A 20,446-nucleotide genomic window follows, 5' to 3' on the forward strand; every position below is an offset into this window, starting at 1 on the left:
GCAAGGTAAGATTTGCGATGTCCTCCCCTCTTGTATTCTCTAGGAGAATAGCCATAGCTTTCGTCAGAAGAGGAGGAAGGTGAAGAATTAGAAGAAGAGGGTGACCTCTTTCTTGCCTTTTTCTTTCTTTGTTTCCTCTCTTCCCTTTCGGAGTGACAAGGAGAAGGACTATGGGTTGACCGTTTCCTCTTGGAAGGAGTTGGCGATCGTCTAAACCGCCGTCTTCATGGAGCCATATCTTCTGAGGAACTTAGTGATTCATTATTTTCTCGTTCTTTGGATTCCTCCTCTCTTATGGGAGAGAGTCTTCTTTTGGGAGTCTCATCAAGAGGCTTTCTAAGCTCTCTCTCCTCTTGGAGAGGAAGGGAAATCCCATAAGCATAAAGTTGTTGAGTAACTTCGACTTGCAAAGCAAGGTTGTCTATTGCTTGTTGCAACTTAGTAACAAGATAATTAACAAACATGGGGGCATCATCATTAGCACCTTCATGTGCAAAATCAAACTTGTTAATGTTCATTCTACTCTCTTGGTTATTCTCTTGGTTATTGTCAGCCATGCTAATTAAACTTAAATATAAAATTACTTTGTGCTTTGGTACCCTCAAAAACCTTAGTTACTACTCTTGTTTACCTTTGAAAATTAGTTCTCAAGCAGCCACACCTGTGGTTTAGACACTGTTGATTGTTGCAAAAACTAGTGGAGACGGTCTAACATTGCTTGGTTGATTATAGTTCCTATTGAGCTTGCCAGTAGCTCAATAATGGGTAAGTCAAAGGCAAGCCCCGAGAGACTCCATTATTAAGACTATAGTTCCCAACGATGTACCTCGAACTAAGTCCTTCTCAACCAAGATAATAGATCCGTGTCCCACTTACCCTATTGCAATGAACAGACCCAAGCTTTCATGGACAACTTAAGGACCTCTCTTCTTAAGCAAGAAAAGAGAAACCAATAGCTCTGATACCAATGTAATGGAAATGGCCCATGAATAGAGGAATAAAGAGAATTAGAGTGAGAATTTTCATAAGACTACCTTGAGAACATAGAGGGTGAACTTAATTAACGGTAGCAACATAACCATGATACTTAATTAACTTGGCATGAACAATACTTTTGAGAGAGAGAGAGAGAGAGAGAGAGAGAGAGAGAGAGAGAGAGAGGGAGAATTAGAGAACTTGACAACAGTTGAGGACTGGATTTATGTGAAGACAGTCCCCCCTCCAATAGGCTTTGTATTATACATTCTCCCATAAAGAGAGACTTGGTATAGTATAATCTTTGTGTTCCTCGTGACCTTGGTGATGCTATGAAGATAGAAAGCTTCATACATCACGAGCATAACATAAACTTTGTAAAAGCATTAACCATCCCCAGCCTCAGTCCCAAGGCCTCAAACACCTTCAAAGGTGGAGAGAGTTAGCGGGGAATGAGGGTAGGGAAGAGGAAGAAGAAACTTTCATAGGAGAAAGAAACAGTTCCTCACTTATCGTCACTCTTCTTGCTAGCATACATAATTGCTACCATATACATGTGGTAGTGATGTGTGTGAACACACTAGGACCGCCGGGGCATTTTTTTCCTCTTTAGGAGGTTTTTTCCCTCAAGCATTGTATATACGCCCATCACTCTAGGGCTATCTATCTTTCCATTGCACATTAAGTAACACACTCTCTATTGTGTGCATTGAGCTTCCTTCGTCTTCTCCAAGCTGTGTGCGTTTCTCTACAACCCTAATTCCAACAATTGGTATCACAGCAGGTTACGTCCTCCCGGGCTTAGTCGCAGCAGCTCCAACACACACCTGCTCACTTTCTCCGATTTTTGTGAGCTTTGGCGAGCGTTCGCAGGTCGACAAAAATTTCGGGCGAGCTCGTAGAGTTTAGTCTGCTCAAATTTTTTATTCGAGCTCATTTCGGCCTTTGTTTCCACTACAGGCAGATCTGCACAGGCAATTTTGTCATTTTGTGCAGAATTTCTATCAGTGTCCTTTTTCGCATAACAGGTCCTATAGAGTCTATTGCGGGTCATGCTATATAGCATGTGTAGGTCTCACTCAGTTTCTCCTCATTTTGGGCACTTTTCACATCAGGTGCAGACATTTACCATGGCTGACAACAACACAGATGTGTTCAAGCTGTTTGCTGCTGAGGACAGATTGGATAGGGACATTTACCCTATGTGGGCTTACATGATGCAACATGTTCTTGTACCAAAGGGCGTCTAGAATATTGTGCAGGGCATTGATTGCGTTGTCTATGAAGCGCACCATTGTTCCTTACATTCATTCAGCAAAATCTGCAAAACAGGCTTGGGATATATTGGCTGGTCTTTATGCAAGTTGCAATGAGGCTAAAATTGCTTTGCTGCATAAAGAGCTGGAGTCGAAGATTATGCATGAGGAAGATGATATGGACACTTTCCTTGCTAGTGTCAAGGATATCAATGAGCAACTTATTTCTGCAGGTGAAGTCATTTCACACAGTTCCCTTGTGCAGACTGTTCTTGATGCCTTACCAAATTCTTACTAGACTTTTGCTAGTACTTGGAGACTTATGACCCAAGGAAATCCCGAACTTGTCAAGTTTGATGCATTATGCACATTGTTGTTGCAAGAGCCACTTTCCAAAAAAAAAAGGACTACGCAGCATGCAGTTGAATAGGCTTTTATTGCTTCTCAAAGAAAGGGTGTTAATAGCAATGCAACCACTGCTTATGGTTCTGCTGCGAGTGGCAAAACTTTTGTTACTAATGCTTCTGCTGGCAGCAATTTGTCTGGAAATTCTGGTGATAAGGGCAAAAAGATACGTTGCCATTATTGTAGAGCTAATGATCATTTGATCAAGCAGTATCTTAAGTTGGAGGCCAAAGAGGCTAAGAAGAAAGAGGGTGGTTCCACTGCAAATGCTGGTTCCACTACAAATGCAGTCATTGTTGAGTCTTCTGTAAAAGGAGACTGTGATGCTGATGTTGATGCAGAAGGGGCTTTTAGTGTAGAGTGCACTTACAATCCTGTTGTCCATGATGCATGCTTGTCAGTTGCTGTAGATTCACATGTGTGGTATTTCGACAGCGGTGCTACAAAACACATTACCTCACATCATGAATTGTTCACCTCTCTTGAGTCTGTCCCTCATGGGAATTCAGTCACTTGTGCCAACAATGCCTCTTATCCTGTTCAGGGAGTTGGAAAGATTGTGCTTACTACTGTAAATGGAAGTTCCTTCACACTTGTTGATGCACTTTATGTACCTGGGATCAAGAAGAATCTCTTGTATGTATCCGCACTTGCTAGACTTGGACTTATAGTCAAATTTGTGAATGACAGATGTACAGTTCATGATCTCAATTTTGGTGATGAAATTGTTGCATCTGGCCTTTTGTGCCGTGGGCTGTGTAAGCTCACTTTGTATGACAAGTGTGGACAAAATTTTGCAAATGCACTTGTGGATTCAAAGGCTATTTCAGATGGAAAACTTTGGCATGCACGTTTTGGTCATCTGAATTTGCTAGTTTGCTGCGTTTGCAGATATCTGTTATGGGTTCTTCTTTGCCGCCTCTTGAAGCACCTGTCAAACATGTTTGTAAAGGCTGTATTTTGGGTAAAATGTAGCGTTCTAAGTTTCCAAAGGATGGTTCAGTTAGGGCCACATGCAGGTTGCAGCTTTGTGCATAGTGATGTTTGTGGGTCCATGCAAACTCCTTCCTTGGGCAATTACCTGTACATCGTGACTTTCATTGATGATTGCTCCAGGCATGCATGGGTATTTCGCTTAAAGCAAAATCCGAAGTTTTTATGTGTTTCAAACAATTTCTGGCTATGGTTGAAAATGTATCGAAATGTACTATGGGCACCCTCTGTTCCGATCGAGGGGGGGATTATATGTCTCATAAATTTAATGCATTTTTGGCTAGTCCTAGGATAAAACACCAATGTACAGTGCCGTATACGCCTCAGCAAAATGGTGTTACTGAGAGAAAATAGGTCTCTTACGGAAATGGCAAGATGTATGGTCAAGATTCAAGCTTTACCACATTCGTTTTGGCTCGAGGCTATCATATGTGCCACTTAGATATTCAACAGGTGTCCTACGAAAGCGTTGCAGTCTATGACTCCATATGAAGCATGGCATGATACAAAGCCATCTATTGAGCACATGCATGTTTTTGGTTGTTTGGCTTATGGTTTAGTGCCACAAGTGCAACGTAGAAAATTGGATGATAAAGCTATCAAATGTATTTTTGTTGGTTATAGTGCTGAAAGCAAAGGTTACAAGTTCTATCATTCGCAAACAAAGCGTATTTTGGTTTCACGGGATGTAGTGTTTGTGGAAGATTCTGTTCAGCCCTTGCTGTCATGTGCTAGCTCGACAATAATGTAAGCTCATAGAACATTTATGACACTTTGTTGCCTCTTTTTAGTGGTGGAAGTTCGAATGTAAATTCCAATGAGGCAAATGTACAGCCAATGGGGGTTTCCAAAAATGTTATAGATCAGCCTATTACTAATGTAGATGTACATGATGTACTTGATGAGGAAAGGGCTGAAAATGAGCAGGCTAGAGGTATGCCAAAATGGCTGGTGCACACTTTGCGTGACACTAAATTGGAAGCACCTTTGTCTCAAGCTCTCGCCATGCATCTTATGCATCAGATTGTTATGCTTTGGATGTGTCTAGCTTACATGATGTTGAGAAACCTCTGTCTTTTTGATGAAGCACAAAATTCAAAAAATTGGATGGCTGCCATGCAATCTTAGTATGATGCACTTATAGAAAATGACACATGGACTTTATATGATTTGCCTCCTGGAAAAAAGGCCACTGGTACGAAGTGGGTTTACAAGTTGAAACACAAGCCGGATGGTGAGAGCGATCGCCATAAGGCTCGACTTGTTGCAAAGGGTTATGCACAGCAAAAAGGCATAGATTATGAAGAAACTTTTTCTCCCACTTGTTGTATGACTAATGTTCGTTTTCTATGTGCATTGGCAGTTCATTTTGGTTGGGATGTACATCAATTAGACATTGTTACTGCTTTCTTGAATGGTGACATATTTGAGGAAGTTTATGTAACGCAGCCTCGCGGTTTTGTCAAGAAAGGACAAGAGGACAAAGTGTGCAAATGTAACAAGGCTTTGTATGGGTTGAAGCAATCTCCTCGTGCTTGGTATGAGAAATCTGACACTCATTTGGTCAAACAAGACTTTTGTAATAGTCCAACAGAAAGCACATTGTATGTAAAGCGTGAGGGTGATGTACTTCTCATTGTGGTTGTTTATGTAGATGATTTGTTGATCACTAGACCAAATGAGAGACATATTGCTGAATTTAAGGCTGATTTGAGTGCTACTTTCAAGATGAAATATTTGGGGCTTTTGCGTAATTACTTGGATATACAGTTTAAGCAGTGTGATGGTGGTATTGCTTTGTGTCAAAAATGTTACATAGAAACATTGCTATGTAAGTTTGGACTTGAGGATTGCAAACCTATTGCCACTCCCATGGAAAGAGGTTTGAAGTTAATTCTACATGATGCTGGTGATCCTGTTGATGTCACTCTTTACCAAACTGTTGTTGGCTGCCTCATTTATGTATGCAACACGAGGCTCGATATTCAGTTTCCAGTCTCAAAGGTCAGCAGATTTATGCATAGCCCAGGGTCTAAGCATTGGCAGGCTGTCAAGAGGATTTTTTGCTACTTTAGTGGCACTTTACATTTTGGCTTGTTTTATCCCAAGGGCAGATCATTGCTGCCAGACTTACATGCTTTTTCGGACTCAGATTGGGCTGGTTGTTTTGACTCGCGAGTGTCCACAAGTGGTTTTTATTTCATGCTTGGCAGTTCATGTATATCATGGTTGAGCAAGAAGAAACCTACTGTGGCCACTTTGAGTTGTGAGGCTGAGTACAGGGCAGTCTTCACAGCTACGGTTGAGTGTGTATGGCTCAAACGCCCTATGGTTGATTTGGGTGTTAGACAGGACACTGCCAACACTATCTACACTGATAGTCAGAGCGCATTGGCAGTTGCGAGGAACCCAGTTTTTCATGCTCGCACAAAGCACATTGAGGTGCATTACCACTGTGTCAGGGAGAGGCTCTCAGAAGGAGAGATCAACTTGGCTTATGTGCCAACACAGGACAACCTTGCAGATCTTTTCACAAAGGCTTTGTCTCGTGAGAAGCTTGAAGCTTTTCGCAAAGCTTTGGGCTTACTCCCCTTTGCGGACTGATCATGTTCTCAGGGCATGGCACTTCCCTTTACTCATGTGCCAGCTCTCGTTCACCGCATCACTCCAAGGGGGATTTGTTACCATATACATGTGGTACTGATGTGTGTGAACACACTAGGACCACCGGGCAGTTTTTCCCTCCGAGCATTGTATATACGCCCATCACTCTAGGGATATCTATCTTTCCATTGCACACTAAGTAACACGCTCTCTATTGTGTGCCTTGAGCTTCCTTCGTCTTCTCCAGGCTGCGTGCGTTTCTCTGCGACCCTAATTCCAACAATAATAGCATAGTAATGAAGATGGAGAGGATGCCAAGGTTAAGCATTGAAGCATGGCTCTTGGTTGGATTTGTATTCCATAGCCAAGAGTGTTGGTGTAGGCTCTCAACTTCTCAACAAGCTTGGAGAAGGAGATGGAGTTCTTCCTCTTTCACCAAGTGAGAGAATTAGTGAAAAATGAGTGTGTGAGAGGGTGTATACCCCCAAGCACACCCCTTGCTTGCTTTGGTCAACCCCTCCTTTTTGCTCAAGCTTGAAGCTCATTGGATCCCTCTAATCCTAGCTAATCACATGCATAATGTATTTCAAGAAACATGGGTAGCATTAGGACAAGTGTCTTCCTTACCTCTTTGAGAGAGATAGCTTGAAAACATCTAGATATTTGTTGAATTGAACTAGAAGCTCATTGGTCCCCTCTTTAGCCAAGCCAAAAGGATTCAAGCAAACCATGTGGCTAAGCATAGGGAGAGCTTGACATGTGTCCGTGTGCCCCTTGAGAAAGGGGGTGCCCTTTGGGTGAGTGGGAGGTTAAGTCAAAGATTCCCCTACCTTTGGGGCTTTCCCCCTCCTTTTTAGGGTCTCTTTTTGACTCAAGCACCTTACCCCCATGCATAGAAAGCTTCTCAAGAACCTTCCTTATCAAGAATGACAAGCATGTCAAGCACCTTAGTCAGCAAGCACGACAATTACCTCAAGCACCTTACTCATCAAGCATGACAAGCACCTCAAGCACCTTAGTCACCAAGCATGACAAGCACCTCAAGCTTGGGCCGGGTTCCCACCTCAAGCACAACCCTAGCTTGCCTAAGGTCTAAGGACTTTTAACACTAACCTTTGGAGGTCTTTGATAATGAAGCTAACCCTAAAGTCTTTTACCTCCATTAGATGCAGTTTTCTCTTTGATAGACTGTCTCCATTAGATGCACGTTGGTGCAGCCAAAGTTGGTCCGACCTAGGAGATGGTTTATGCCAGGCAGAGGGCGCACGGAAGTGCAGTGCAGAAGTCTAAAGCAGGTGCCAAGGTCCTGGGCAGCCAAAGGGTAGCGGAAAAGTATGCCTGAGGCGATTTTTAAGGTCAAAAGTGATGCGGGATGGTCTAGATGGGATGGCAGATGAAGGTGTCCAAAATGTCAAGTTAGTGCTCTAGAACGTAGTGCTCGAGATGCTCTAGAATCTGGTCCAGACGGCTCGTCAAACAGAGCCCCGATGCTCAAGATACTGAAGTTTAAAGGTAGAGTGTGTAGAAGATCCCCAACTGACAGGGCAGCTAGGGACAGGTGGCCCAAGCAGATGTCAGTGGATACATGTGTAGTGCTCGAGTAACGGAGCATGCCGGCCTTCTCGGATTGCGAATCGGAGCTCGGAATAGCAAGTTATGATCAGTTGAAAATTTTCCGGGTCCCGGTTCCGAGCCTACTTGGCTGCATCGCTAGATACGCCATCTATCAGTTTTTTGGCCTCACCAGGGTTCTCGGTGATGGCGTGCACTATGTGGACTTAGTCGAAATTGACCGCATGTGATTCTGAGTTCCGAGCACCGAGTTACGGCCTGGAGAAAATGGGAGGATTTGGCGGTGGTGGGATTGCAGATGATTTTGGTTGGTTTTGGCGACCCCGGTTTGCAGCCTCGGAAAGCTCAGGAAGTGGTGAAGGTAGAGCGGGTCGAGGTCCACTATGACAATTTTCACTGGGTTTTTCCGGTTTGGGCGTACCATGAGTAAGCCGAAGGGAGCAATGCTCTAAAACAGGGGGGGAATTTTAATTCCCAAGGTGTTTTTGAAGGGTTTTTTGGGGCCTTAAAGGCCATTTTAAGAGGGAATTCCCGACAGCTGCCACGTGGCACTAAATGAACCCATAGGCGGGCGCAAGATGGTGAAGTTCGTGGTATTTGGGCCTGGGCGTGAGCCCTTTTGAGGTGTGTAAAGGGAGGCGAGCTCCCTTGGAGCTCCGTGAGCTATGGAGTTGGGCGTTGTAGGCGCTGCGTTGGCGGGCAGTGCCCTGCATGGTGGAGACGGCGGTGTTTTGGCCCGCTTGAGGAGGCACAGGTGCGCCCGCGTGACATGGAAGCGGCGTGGGCGGCGCGATGCGCCCGGAAAGTCAACCTATGACGTGGCCTTGAGGGGGCCATTCCGGCGGCCCTCAGGGCCCAGGTTTTTAAGAGGAGGGGTCCCCCCCCCCAATAGCGACCTCGCTATTGATGGAAAAAGGGAAGGCTCCCACGGCGCGGGCGGTGAACATAGAGATGAAGAGAGAGAGAGAGAGAGAGAGAGAGAGAGAGAGAGAGAGAGAGAGAGAGAGAGAGAGAGAGAGAGAGAGAGAGAGAGAGAGAGAGAGAGAGAGAGAGAGAGGACAAATGAAAGGGGCAAGAGGCCACTCCAAGGCTGGACAAAGGCAAAAAGCAAGGCCGAGAAAGGTGAAAGCCAAACCAAAGAGGGGAAGGAGGAGAGAGAAAAGAAGAGAGAAGTGGCAGGAGGAGTCGGATAGAGAGAGAGAGAGAGAGAGAGAGAGAGAGAGAGAGAGAGAGTCAAAGTTAGGCCAATAGAGTAATGCAAAGCTGAGCCCTCAGAAGGGATAAAAATAATGAGAAAAAAATAAAAATAAAGAGAAGCCTAGGGGCAATAGCGATGTCGCTATTGCATCCCCCCCCCCCCCCAAGTGCAAAAGAGAGAGGAAGAGAGCAGATGAAGCAAAGCGGTGCCCCCTTCCCAAAGATACCAAATCTGGGTGCCATATGGACCAATTGAAGGGCGATTTCCCAAATTGAAGACCCCCCCATTAAAGTAAAAAATTAATCAAATTAGGGGCTTCTTTCCTGCCTTTTTGGTGCCGTTTGAAGCCTGCAAAGTGGAGCTCTCTGACATAGGAGTGTGCCTGTCAAAGCCCTTTGTATTTTCTTGTGAAAATGGCCATGGTGATGGTAGTGTGAACCTATGTACATGTTTGGTGAAGTGTAATCGAGCCTCTGTTGCCCCGTCTTGTCGTTGTTTCCCCTTCCCCCCTTCTCTTTCTCCTGCTCTAATGTTTCCCCTCGGTGCCTGCAGTGTGGATGTGAGTGCCCCCCCGGACCGACGGTGTTTTGTGTGAGAGAGCGAGATCGAGCGGTTGCGTGCGTGTGTAAGGGTGGAGACAAACCGTGGCAGCAAGTGTGCGTCGTGTGGTGGATTTGTGGAGTGTGTGAGCAGTGCAAATTGAGCAGGCGGTGGTCTGCTAGGGTAAAGTGTTTCTGTGAAGGTGTTTTTCGAGAGTACAAGGGTGTTGTGGATACCCTGAGCTATAGAGAGGCCCTTGTGTTTGTGTCGGGCGTGTTCCCCCATTCCCCCTCTCCATCTTTTGGTGCCCTCACTGAGGAGTGTGCTAATGCTCCTAGTTGAAGTCAAAGTGGTGATTTCGGTAATGCCAAAGGTGCGGCCTTTGAAGAGCAGGTGCTGCTAGTAATGGCTTGGACAGGATTTCCCATTTTCACTGGGGTTGAAGATGTGGAAACTTGGCTCCAAGACTATGGATTGTTCGTGTTGGAAAGCGGATTATCGAGAGAAGATGGTGCGGTACAGGTGTCCCCGCTCCTGGTTCGTGGTAAAGCGAGGCTATGGTTCGATGACCTTGGTGAAGAAGAAAAAGCAGATTGCGAAGCCCTAGAGGCAGCTTTTTTGAAGCAGATTTGTTGTGGATGCGCAGCTGGATGAAGTAAAGCGGAAGCTAGACGGATTAAATCAAAGTTTGGAGGGTGATTTTTAAGCATTCGAGTGGGAGTTCGAAGCCCTCTGGGGGAAGTTAATCAAGGTAACTGTTGCAGAAAATGCCAGTTTTTTGAAATTGTGTAAATTCATGGATTGCCTGCATGAGGAAGTGCGAGATAAAGTGGAGGTAGATGGCCCGATGTCGTATGAGGAGGCGGTAGCTCTAGCGAGAGGGCGAACCAAAAAGGTTTTGAAGAAGCGCAAAGATAGGCAGGGTTTGCCAAATGCAATGATGCCAAAGCAGTGTAATGCGGTGGTAGACGAGCCACACGTGGTGCAAAGAGAAGTGCAAGTGCGAGAGGAACTAGGGGTTCTTTGGCTACAAAGAGATAGGGTGGTTCCTATGCCGAAGATTTTGGCTAGATCGGTTCCAATTTTGGAGGAAGTGCAGGTGGTTCCAGAATGGACAAAGGATGTGGTGTCAAGTTCAAGTGCGGATGTAGAGTTCTACTGGAGTGCGGTAAAGAGCAAAGAGTGCGGTTTGGAGACAAGGTTGAAGCAGTGAAGCTAGAGGAGATTCCCGAGCTAGAAACCGAAGGAGAGGTTGAATCGAGTGATGATAGCTCTATGGATGCAGATACTAGTTGGGAAACCGAGTCATCCCAATCCAGGTATGATGAGTTCGACCTCTTACATGTGAGTGGAGAGGCTGGAAATGTGTGCGAGGAGCATCCTGAAGTGCAAGCCGAGATGCCTAGTGAAGACCAATGGGAGCGGTATAGGCCTACGTGTGATGAAGAGCAGGTAAAGCTGGTGTGCAGTGCCATGCTAATGGCCATGTTGATGAAGATAGCAATAGAGTATGCCATGGTGGTGCAAGAGGTGCAAAATTTTGCCAAAAGGGATAGAGCAGTTGTACCTATGGAAGAGGATGAGCAGGATGTGATAGTGAACACGTTTCTCTCTTCCTTGGCGGAGATTGATGATGCAGCAGTAGAACAACAGGTGATTGCAGCCGATAAGTAGATGGTGCTTATCGACCTTGAAGGGCCAGTTGAAGAGGAGGAGCTCGACGATGCTGGAATTGAGTGCATGGTAGGTGAGAAGGGCTGTGTAGAGTCAAAGAAGGAGGTGCTTCCTATGCAGTTGGTGCCCTATATGACAGGTGGTGCGGATTCCAAGGCTGTGTTCAAGCTTTCTAAGGAGGTCTGTCAGTGGTGGCTGAAGGGAATGCTAATAAAAGTAGTTGTGCAGTGTGTTGTTGAGCAAGTACAGGATCTGCTAGACTAGGATCTAGCCTTACATGGTTGGGAAATTGAGTCAAGTATGTCAAGTCTACTTGGTGAAAGTGATGGTACAAGCAGGTCTTTGGATGGTGAGCACGAGGGTGCTCTATTTGGTGTTCTTGGAGATGCTTGGTTACAAGTGGGCAGTTTGCCAATAAGTGCTTGGAGTAGTGGAGGTATGATGTTGGCAGTTTGGCTATGCAGTTGGATATGTGCCTTGGTACGGCACTATGCAAGGGTGTTGCAGGTGGATGAAAGAGACCAATACAAGGTGTTTGACCCAGGTGGTTGATGATAGGTAAAGCAGGGGGTTGGGCAACCCGCATGAGCAAAGGTCATGGCAGGTAGTAGATGCCAATTTTGTACATATGGTGGATGTTTTGTAGTGTACAAAGAGTTTGTTTTTTGTGTGTTTTTTTTGTGCAGTAAGCCTATGCGTGGTTGAACATAAATGTTCAACGAGGGGGTGGGCAATGATGGTGCTTTCCTACTACAAACAACTCATAGGAGAAGCACAAAGTGCCTCTTGGGCTTAGTGCAGGGCGATTCCCCGGCAGCGGCGCCAAAAATGTGCGCTCCTTGCCGCACTGTCGAAGCAAGGGACTTGCCGATACACCGTGTGTGAGCCACAAATGGCTCCAAGCACACAACAAGACTAATCTAGCAAGCTCAAAAGAGGGCAATGGTGTGTCACTCACCACTCTATGCTCCTGCCGTGGAGGATTCCTCGCCGCGATGAAGAAGAAGCTGCAGTCGTGCCGCGCTCAACCGCTTTGCCGCCGTCGTGCCTTCGTAATGCTAGATCGCACACACACTCTCCCTCTCTCTCTCTCTCTCTCTCTCTCTCTCTCACACATGCACACACACACGAGGAGGTGAAGAAGAAGAAGATGGAGATTTAGATGGAGCAAGAGCACTCTTCTATTGCACAAATGAGAGAATGAGTGAATTTTAGGTTTAGTTGGCTTTTATATGAGCTCACCCCATTCACACTTGGGCGCCCATGCTTAGCCAATTAATCCCTTGAATGTCCCAGTTAGAGTGCGCCTCTCATCGGCGATCACTCTTACCCTTTTCCTATTGGTCCGACAAGCCCGGTACATGACTCTACCAAATACATAATACACGTCCGTCGTAGGTGATGGGGTGTCCGTGAGCCGTGAGGGTTCACAGTCATACAAGAAAAGGCACTCCTGCCCGAGGTAAGGAAGCTACTAGAGGCAGGGTTCATCTATCTTGTAAAAAACTCGGAGTGGGTGTCACCCGTAGTAGTGACGCCTAAAAAAAATGGTTAGTGGAGGGTTTGCGTTGACTACAAACCACTAAATGCAGCTACAAAGAGAGACCACTTTCCTCTTCCTTTCTTGGATGAAATTCTGAATGAAGTGGCTGGTTGTGAATGCTACACCGTGTGTGATGGTTATTCAGGGTATTTTCAAATACGCATAGCCTTGGAAGATCAGCTAAAAACCACTTTCATTACGCCATGGGGTTGTTTTGCATACAGATTTATGCCATTTGGTCTCACAAATGCACCTGCCACATTCCAAAGATATGTCACATATGTCTTTCAACCGTTCTTTGGAAGATCCATAAGAGTGTTCATTGATGATTTTTGTATATATAGCCCTCGCATTTCACACTTAGAAAAGGTAACTGAGGATTTGACAAGATTTCAAAGCCTAGGTGGGCAATTAAATGTAGACAAGTGCCACATTGGGGAAAGTAGAGTCATTCTTTTAGGGCATGAAGTTTCAGCGAAAGGTATCAACGCCGATCCAAGTAAGGTGTCCACACTCATAGCCCTACCTTCGCGAACAATTGCACGTCAACTTGTCTCTTTTTTACAAAAGGTGAGGTACTTGAGTAGATTCATACATCTACTATCACAACTTGTTCTACCAGTGCAACAGCTCACTCAAAGATCAACTTTCACCTTGGATGAGGAGAGCGAACATCACTACAATAAGGTAAAGGAGGTCTTAGCCACCCTACCAACTATCTCACCACCTAAGTAGAATGAAAAATTCTATGTCACCTCAAGCATGGGTGATGAATCCTTGGGGGCTGTGCTACTCCAAAAGGATACAACAACATCTTTCATGAGGCCAATTTACTTCTCCAATCGAATGATGACAGCAGTAGAGAAAGGTTTCACCCATGTGGAACACCTAGTCCTAGCTCTTAGATTTGCAACTACAAAGTTTATGTCATATTTGCTGCCTAAGCAATTTGTGATTTTAACCATGGATGAGATGTTTCCCTATGTTGTACAACACATGGATGTTTCTGCTAGGATTACTAAATGGCTAGTTTGATTGCAAGAATTTGACTACACGGTATAGGTGAAAAGCACGACAAGGGTAAGTTTGGGGGGACTCATGACCTACCAAAACTTTGAGAAAAAGGTAAAGCAATCTAAAGGGGAAGGAATTCAATCACTTCCAGAGCCACCGGTGGTAGAAAGAGCACACTCTCTCTACTTTGATGGAACCTACAAGCGAGCATCCGACAAAGCAGCTGTGCAGGCATAGTAGTCTTTGATGACAAAGGTATCAAGGTATTTTCACTTGGCCATTTGTTAGAATCACATTCTAACAATGAAGCTGAGTATGCAGCACTAACCAAGGGGTTACAATTGTGCGTCTCACAAGGGGAAAAGCGCTTTAATGTATTTGGGGATGCTCTACTTCTGGTAAGGCAAGTAAATGGGGTATGGACATGCAAGAATCCTAGCTCGAGGACTCACTTAAGCTGTGTAAAAACTCTGTTGGGTAAGTTTGAAGCAGTTCAACTACACCACATCCCAAGGGCTCAAAACCATGAAGCTGATGCCCTAGCAAGCGAAAGACTGCAGGAAGTGGTGGTTGGGGCTATAAAGCTAAAGCTCCCTCTATTTCAAGGTAGTGATGCCTTACCTGACATCATGCATTTTTTGGAAATAGGGGAATGTCCACTGGATTCAACAAAAGGACAGAAGCAATGGCTTACCCGGAAGGCCACAAGGTATCAGCTTATCAATGACGGTTTGTATTGTAAGGGTAAGGACCAAATACTCAGGAAGGTCCCTTTCTCTAATGAAATTACCGGGGTAATTGCCATTTGTCATGATGGTGTTTGTGGTGGTCACTTTGTCCTAGATATAACAAGTAGGAAAATCTTGCAGGCTGGTTTTGTATGGCCTAGCCTCAACCGTGATGTACACCACTGATGTAAGACATGTAAGTTGTGTCAAAAGGCTGGCACCAGGTCACTCATGCCTGAACCACAGACACCTATCCTTTCATATAGACCATTTGAAAAATGGGGTATAGATGCCATAGGACCATTGCCTAGGGCCAACTCAGGGAAGTTCTACATCATCATGGGAGTCGACTATATGATTAGATGGGCGAAAGCTACAACCACAACTAGGACCAGAACTGTAGAGGTAGCTAAGTTTGTCTATGAGCACATATGCTGCAGGTTTGGCAAACCATTAGAAATCATCTCTGATAGAGGGCCAGGTTTCAGAGTAGACTTGGTAGGAGAGTTAATGCAAAAACTTGGCATTAAAAGGAGGCACTTCTCACCATATTACCCTCAATGTAATGTCTTAGATGAGAAAGTGAATGGAATGGTTTGTAAAATTATCACCAAGCAGGTTAACAATCATCCTAGAGATTGGGATAAGTATCTAGTCCCAACTTTGTGGGCCTACAGAACCTCATTCCCTACATCTTTGGGGTTCACCCCATATCATTTGGTATTTGGCAAGGAGGCATTCTTTCCTATTGAGGTGCAACTAGCAAGTCTCAGAGTGATGGCAAGCCAGCTTCAACGGCCCAACATGCATTTGAGAGATCACATCCTCGACTTGGAAAGACTACAGCTAGAGACAAAGAAGAAGCAATCAATTATTATGCGGCACAGGTAGAGAACAGACGGCTTAGTTTCAACCAGCATTTTCAGCACAAAGAATTAAAGAAAGGCATGTTGGTGCTCCGCTATGACAATCGCTTTGACACACGCAAAGATAAGAAGCTCCTAGTTGGATGGGAGGGCCCTTTCATCATCAGGAAAAAGTATGCCAAAGCTGATGGTAAGCTTCATAAAACAAGAGTAAATGGTTGGCGGCTCAAACCTTATTTCCTTCGATTTGATCAGACTCCACCTATCGACATTCCTGATGAGGATACACCATCAACCTCCACCTCCGACGACAATGATCAAACAGATGAGTTAGACACATGAATTCCCCTAACCTTAAGGGGGAGGGCTAATGATACCAAGTTGACCGCATCGCCCTCTAACCTGGCTTGAGAGTCTAAAGTTCTCGTTTTTCGAAGCCGAGACCGCATGAATCAACCCATTCGGGGAGTTGGAGGTAAAGAAAACCACCAAAAAAAACATTTTTTCTTATTATTACGGCCACCACCAACCCCACACTCCCTCTCATTTTTTTAATTTCCTTTCTCGCTCTTCCACCAAGCCCCACAGGGTGCATAATATATCACACACTCTCTATCCCTATAGCGGGCCACCGTGCTTTTACAAAGTCTCTCTCTCTCTCTCTCTCTCTCTCTCTCTCTCTTTCATTATTATCCACACACTCTCTCTCTCTCTCTCTCTCTCTCTCTTACCCCTCCTCGCTTTTCTTTCTCCCTCTGACAGGGCCGCCATACCTCAACCACCCTCTCCTCACGTCCACACTCTCTTGGCCTCACACACACCCCTCTCTCCCCTCCTGTCTTCCTTCCACCGGCGTGCCACATAGCATATACTCTCTCTCTTTCTTTCATACTCTCCCTCTCACTCTCCATACTCTCTCTCACTCTCTGTGTGTAAACAACCCGAAGGCTAGCATAATAATACTCTCTCTCTCTCTCTCTCTCTCTCTCTCTCTCTCTCTCTCTCTCTCTGTCTGTAAACAACCCGAAGGCTAGCATAATAATACTCTCTCTCTCTCTCTCTCTCTCTCTCTCTCTCTCTCTCTCTCTCTCTCTCTCTCTCTCTCTCATTACCCCACCCCATTGACCCTCAATAACCCCCCCCCCCCCGTTCCTCACTCGCTGTCGGCCAGCAGATGGCCCGGGGCCTCTCTCTCTCGATATCTCTTTTTCTCTCCCGCGGTTCAAGCCCGAAGGCAGCCGTGTACAATGCTTCCTCTCTCTCTTTCTCTCTCTTATTCTTATCCACACAAACACACACCCTCACACTCCCTGTCGGCGGGCTTGCTCTCCATCCTTCTCTCTCTCTCACAGGCCTGTGCAGGTGCAGATACGAAGCCACTCTCTCTCTCTCTCTCTCTCTCTCTCTCTCTTATCCATAGCCACACACCTTCTCCCTCCCTCGCCATCTCACCCCCTCGCTCTTTCTCTCTCTCACTCTCTGTGTCGTGAAGCCCGAAGGCACGCAGTATATAGGATCAAAGTTGTTCTCTCTCTAGGTACACACACACACTCTTCACCCCCCCCTCCCCGCGCCCGCGTTCCCTCCCTCTGTGTGTGTGTGTGTGTGTGTGTCGCCATCGCCAACACGATAAAAAAAAACATATATAGTTTATTATATATATATACACAATACAATAATTACCCCCCCTCTCTCTCATTCCCACACACACAATCGTCTACACACACAATCCCTAAATACATTCACATATGCACGCACACACAACACATAAACACATACTCACACTCACGCACTCACCTATATTCACACACGTCTACACAAACTCACCCATAGACACACCGAACACACACACATATATGCACACATCAGAGAATAATAAAAAATCCCAAGGACTAAACGCCAACAAAAAAACAGAAGACGGCCAACTCGCGTGCCGCTGACACTAAAACAATAAAAGGCACCGAAGGCACACCCCGGCCGGCACCAAGAGGAAGTGACACCTAGCATATCGGCTTCCCGCAACAAATACCAGTTCTGGTAGCCTTAAACCTCACACCGACCACCGGAACCATCAACAAACCCCCTTGTAAATGCCCCGAACTCCACTCTTCCCTAATAACCTAACTAGTGGCTAGTGGATTGTAAAAAAACTCTTCCCTACAACGACCAATGGATATTTGCAAGGACCATTGGGTAAGAACCACCTCTCAAGCCTGTATAAAGAGGCCTCCGCTAAGCACAAAAGAAGGCACAAGTGAAGGAGGAAACATTAGCTCCATGCACTCTACATTTCAAGCACCACTAAGCACATAATGCACCCCCCAAGCTAGAGAGCTCATGGCATCATGTTTGGTTGCAAGCTTGGGTATTTTAGCATTGGCAACATCACCATTTTACCCATTCTCCACCACACCATGGTTGAGTTACTAGTCACGACCACTCCATGCACATAAGGCAGTCACTACTCTCTCGTAAGGCAACATGAGCACGCTAGGATTGAATACATCGACACCATACTACCTTGGGCCGCTCTCGATTTTGGTGATTGACGTTGTTGGTGGTTGATCGTCTTGATGTTTTTCCTCAACTAACCTCCCCGCTAATTCCAACTTCGCCATGCACCATATGGTGCTCACATTCCATGATGTATCCCTAGTGCTAAGAGCCAGGTCTATAACCGTCAAGACCACCATTTGTAAGCATCATCATCGCCAATAAAAGAGTGTAATGTTGTCTTGATCTTTGGGGTCCATTCTCTGTTCTCCTTAGTTTTGTTTTCCCACATTCGCGGGATGTTTCTTTTCTTGTATATCACTCTGCTTGTGCTCTATCATGTGCGGCCTCTCCAATCAGTCAGTATGCTCCATTCCGACCTTGTCACATACCTCCCTCGTACACACACTCTTGACTGTTGACTTAGGTATTTTCTAGATGTGGTCGTTTTCTATCACCATTTCATGTTGGTTACCTAGAGGGCATCTCACTTTTGCTACCCTAGGTCATGTATATCTACGTCCTAGCCGCACTTATGCTAGATGGTGCCCCCTCTCTACCTATAGGATTACTCCTACCTTGAGATGATGCTTGGGGATGTTCAGGCTATGTGTGGTGTAGAGGCCACCCCATATGGCATGTCATTTCCGGCCATCACCATGATAACCATCTACATACCCTGTACATCATGTATATGAATTTTGGGGACAAATGGACAATGAAAGATCATTGATAGTCATGCCCTTTTGATGCAAGTTACTAACTTGGGAAATTAATTGGGGTTTGTCGGGCTTTAATTAAGTCATGTATCAAGTAGAAGAAGTATAATAATTTACAAAGCACACAACAACTAACAGTGGCACATACGACTTTGATCACCTTGATGCAAGAACAAAGGAGTCACCAATGATGAAGAGCAGACACAACAATAACCAGAGGATCTCAACACGACATAACTCAACAAAGCCTTATTCTTTGAGAGTTATAGAATGCTGAGGATTATAGTTATAAACATCAATTGTAATAAGTAGCTACTCTAGTTGTAGAGTCGGGGTGCATTGTCACTTCTAAATTGTAAATACCAAGCCATCTGACCCCTGATAAACTCTATTTTTTGGTTAACCTAAGGTAGCCTTAGTATATAAGGTACCTAGGTCACTTTTGTAAGAACAACTTTTTCATAATCATAAATTTTAAGCCGTCGTCAATTGTGTGTGAGAGAGGAAGAGAGAGAGCGTGAGCTTCATCTTGCTGCTACTCCCCGCTTGTTCATCACATTGGAGGTTTGACTGCACCATCGCGCTAGCCTCGGCAAGAGCTACGTGACTTAACCCCAAGCATTTCTCGCACAACATAGTGAACGCTCTTACTCATCTACGAGCTATTTGTGGCTGTAAGTATACCAAATGATGTCTGTTTTTTGTCTGCAAGTAGTTGTTAGAATCGTAGCGATGGTGCAGCCAAACACTGTTGACCTAGGGAGAAGCCTGAAGCAGGAATATGAAAGATAGCACGTGGGTGGTATAATACTTGTGCGACTTCTTGATACAAGGTACAGCCGGCATTGCCGAGAAGCGTATGTCAAATGTGGATTTTAACAGACCAAAGTAATTGCAGCTTCAAGTCAACAAAGATTGTGAGGCCATCGTCTCGAAAAATTGTGGGAGTTTTATGGCATACAGAGGTCAAAGCAAGTGGTTGACCATATGTATGATCATCAACTTGACTTGAAAGGGCGATGGTTCTTTCATGGCAGCGCGACGGGAAGTTAAGCACGACTCCTTTAAAGTGGTGGAGCTCAGGGATCGAGGCCATGCTATGGGTGTGCAGGCAATGAGGTCAAAGGGGAAAAATAATGTTTTTTCTGACCTTCAGCAGTTGCATAGACATGGGAAACGAGGCCAGACAAGTCTCCTTAAATGGTAGAGCTGGAGACTACTTTTAAAAATTATAAGAAAAAACAAACTCGACTGCACGGAGCAGAACCGCCAGTAGCACGAGGACTTGGAAGGCCACGCAATAGCGCTATCTATAGGTGCCATTGTAGTGCTCTAAGGGGTAAGAGGACAGGTGAGTAGCACTGCAGAGGGGCACGTGAGCTTGCATGAGCAGGAGCAGCTGCATGTCATGGCGAGCAGAAGAAAACGGCCATGAGCAAGGTGGTGGGGGGTGTTGTGAGCACGTACGGCTGCAGTCTGCTGCATGGGAAGTTGAGGGCGATGTATGGAGCAAAGGGCAGCACAAAGAGCGGGCCGAGGGTCGACGGGAAGAGATCGTGAGTTGACGGGGTTGGTCTCAAGCGGGGCCAGTTGCAAGGGCAACCCCTTCAAGAGCCTGGAGGGGCTGCAAGGCAAGAAACAAGGGAATTAAGTGCCGCAGGGCTGGAGAAGGTGAGTAGGTTCGAGGGGCTGGAGCATAGGTGATATCAGAGGAGGTGAGCAATGGTAAATGGGAGTTGGCTGGGGCACTACTGGGAGGGGCGGCCACCAGGGATTGAAGAGCACGGTATGGGGATGAGGAGTGCCTTCAGGGTTGCAGGTTGGGCATGCAGGTTGATGATGACGGTGTCGTAAAGAGGAACCAAA

The sequence above is a fragment of the Adiantum capillus-veneris genome, chromosome 28 (genome assembly GCF_014529385.1).
Source record: "Adiantum capillus-veneris isolate H3 chromosome 28, ASM1452938v2, whole genome shotgun sequence".
Classification (NCBI taxonomy): Eukaryota; Viridiplantae; Streptophyta; class Polypodiopsida; order Polypodiales; family Pteridaceae; genus Adiantum; species Adiantum capillus-veneris.